Genomic DNA, 3,821 nt, shown 5'->3' with positions numbered 1-3,821 from the left:
TTTTTAATTTTTTAATTATTTCAAAAAAGTTATATTTTTTTCGAATATTATAAAATGAAGATGTACCAAATGAACCGAAACGTGCTCATATAAACACGTCATTACTTTCATTTCTTAAAAAAAAAAAATAATATTAGATTATGACAAAACTATTTATGAAGAGTTTTTGTTCTGTACATCTTTGCCAACGACCTCCGAAGAAATATTTATCTTGATTGAACTTAAGAAGTGTGTGGAATTAAGTAGTGATGGCGCACGAGCAATGTCAGGCATTCGTACTGGACTTTATCAAAGAATAAAAGCCATAGCACCGGAATGTGTATGGACGCACTGTAGCATTCATAGGGAAGCATTAGCCGTCAAAAAATGCCCTTACCCTTGACAGCAATGAGTGTGCAAAGTTCATTAACTTCATTAAATCTCGTCAACTTAACTCAAGATTGTTCTCTGTTTTTTGCAAAGAAATGGGAAGTATTCACGAACATCTTCTTTTACACTGTGAGATGCGACGGCTGTCAAGAGGTAATGTACATATTAAAAGAAGAAGTAAAAGTTTTTTTGGAGCAACATACTCCAACAGTTAGAGATGTAATATTTGAATTCAAGGACAGATTTCATGATGTTAACTGGTTGGTAAAAGTGGCTTACATATCTGATATTTTTGAATTTTTAAATAATCTAAACATGGCATTGCAAGGTAACAATGTAACAATATTTAAAGTGCAAGACTAAGTGGAAGCTGCAAGAAGAAAGCTTATAGTGTGGTTACAACGCGTGGCGACAGGGAACTTTAAAGTATTTAGTAATTTATGTGAAATACAAAAAGAGTACAACATTACTGCATTGCCACAAGACATATTAACTCAATTTAAAGAACATTTATTAGAGCTGGAGAGGAATCTTCAAGAATATTTTCCCCCAATCGTTGGCAACAAAGCTTGGATAAGAAACCCATTTACATTCAAGTTAGATTCCGAAACAAATGCCAACTGATACAGCACTCAAGGATACATTTGACACAAGACTTTTGATTGATTTTTGGTTATCTTGTCGTCAAGAAAACACAATACTAGCTCATCAAGCAATGATTTTTTAATGCCTTTTGTGACCACTTACAAATACGAAGCTGGGTTTTCAACACTAGTTTACCTTAGAAATAAATATCGAGACTGGAAGTGGAACCCGATCTCAGAATAAAATTATCAGCAATTTCAGCAAACTTGAACTCTATAATTAAAATAAGCAACAGCTACATACTTCGCACTAAAAAGTGAATACCAAAGATACCAAAATAATATAATTTAATATTAATAAAACATTTCTCTTACTATTATTAAACGTGTATTATTTAATCTCATGTAAGCATCTTGCGTTTAATATTATTAAGTGGGTCACGAAAAGACAGTGTGAAAATTAACGGGTCATGACAAAACTAAGTTTGGGAGGCACTGCTATAGACTACTCGAAGAGAGAGCTTTATACGAAAAAACCTCAGAACAAATTGTAATCAATAACCAATCCCTAAGATAACGAAACAGATATGGCTCAAGTATGACAAGATTAGAGCTCGTTAGATCGTCTTAGAAAAAGCATATGCACACATACAGCGACTCTAACCAATCATTGATTTTTGGCGAACAAGTACTAAAAATTAGTCTGCCCTATAACAATATTTGCCACAGCTGCAAACTGGAAAGGAATAAGGAAGGTGTTTTCCACTCTATCTGCTCTATATCAAAAGACATAGAGAACTTGGAACATATTAGGCTACAAAGTTTAAATGTCTGTCTACAAAAAGCAAGATCTTAGACCTGCATTATTTGAAATAATAAACACTTATTGTACATTGAATATATATATTATTTTTTAATACATTAACGCTAAATATGGTTAATAGCAAAAACAGTTGGAAAATAAGTTACAGAACCCTCCAAGGTAGCCACGAGAGAAGCAGTGGGAGTTGCAACGGCCTGTGTTACAAAAGGCACGTGCCTCTGCTTTAATACCTTCCTGTACGTTGATCGGTTTCACATCAGGTACATGAACCTGGCTGTGGACTGTGGTTTGGCCGGAAATCTGCATTTTTTGAAACGCTTCAAACATAGCCTTCAAGAAATTTTCTGCCACTGATCCAGGAACTTCGACATAAGCATTGGATTGAAACGAGGCATCGATCGTTATGTCGCCGTTCTTATTTTTCACTATTTCGGGATCTGCAGGTTGCTGAACCTGAGCTGGACCATTTAATTCAGCTTCGGCGACAGGAATAGCTGTGGCAACTTTCAACAGCAAAAAACTGCACAACACAACCGATAAAATAGAGAGAGTCCTCATGTTTTCTACTGATCACTGCCGTTGTGAATAGAACTGATTTATCTATCAATGAGTTGTTGCTATTTAAATGGAAATAGAAGTACGTACATAAGACTCGCAGACACAAATTAATTTTGGTACTTTTTTTTGTAATTGAAGAGGTACTTGAATGGAAGTACCAATTTCGCAGTTACACCTTTGCTTTTTGTTTAGCGCGGTTTTCGCCCCCATGAGAGGCTCGCAGATAACTGTTAAAACAGAACAATTATCGGGGCGAACAAAATAGCTGTGGCCGCTTTTATGCAAAACCCCTTTTATTATAAATGCAGGGATAGTTTTGATAGGTTTCGAACCAACAATCTATCAAGCAGTGGACTAAACGACGGGTATACGGCAACTCTAAATAAATACCGGCTGGTGTAACAGTCGAAACACATACAGACTTCGTATTTCTTCTGAGTGCAGTTGAAGTGTTTGCTAAGTTTGAACAGCTAATAATGTACCTATCGCAAGAAATAAGTTTAAAGTAAAGAGAAATGTTAAATTACATTTAAAATTACATGAATTATCTATAAAAATTTCAAGATTTCCGTTTTACACACTTATTGAAAACAAAATATTGTTTATTGAAATATTTCCAAGAAATCAGTTGTCAACATTACTTAGACGCTGAGGTGGGCTCTTCAGAAAAGTTTGATAAGAAGGCACTATGCGAACAGCAGAGGAGAATTATTGATTTAGTTCATTACTAACTAAAGCAAATATAATTTTTTTTTAACATTTATTCCGCGTGCGGACGATTTAACACACCCACACTTTGGATTGTTGTGGCGATAAAAGTTTCGTCACTAGTTATAGAACTGATCGAGCAAACGCGTATATTTTATTGAACTCTAATCAAATGATTAATACATAATTTTTACGAGTCAAAATGGACTGTATTACAATTATGACATGAATTTCAAGAGACATATCTAATTTTCTACAAAATAAATTAAATGCAGATTAAAAACAAAAAAAAAAAAAAACAAAAAAAATTTTATAAGCCTACCATTAAATGTACAAATTTTTTAAGATGATGTCATCTTAAACTCACGAAAACGTGCGACTATCTATTCTTTTTCGGAAAGATACAGTTTAATATTGCATTATTTGGTCTTTTTGCGGTATTAGCGAGTAGCTGATAAATTCTACCTCATCTCTGCTAACGACAGTAGGGGCTACGTACTTTAATTATGCCCTAAACAGAGTATATTAAGTTCGCCACGAAGTTTGTAACATCCGGAATGAAAAGTCGGAGACGCTGTAAAGTAGAAGTAAATGATTAAATGTGTTGAGTCTGTGTATACGCGAACTAGTCTCTCGGTTAATCAGTCAAGTATTTTTCTCCCAAAGAAGACCACTATAGCATATAAGTATATAGCTTTACGGAAACTTTTTTATTTGTAAAGAACGTTATCGTTTTTGTTCAACCGAATGTAACGTTTTACTTGTGTTTTTTTTTTTTT

Source organism: Bactrocera latifrons, unplaced genomic scaffold, assembly GCF_001853355.1.
Source record: "Bactrocera latifrons isolate USDA-ARS-PBARC rearing strain unplaced genomic scaffold, ASM185335v1 scaffold_49, whole genome shotgun sequence".
Classification (NCBI taxonomy): domain Eukaryota; kingdom Metazoa; phylum Arthropoda; class Insecta; order Diptera; family Tephritidae; genus Bactrocera; species Bactrocera latifrons.
This window is presented reverse-complemented; position numbering follows the sequence as displayed.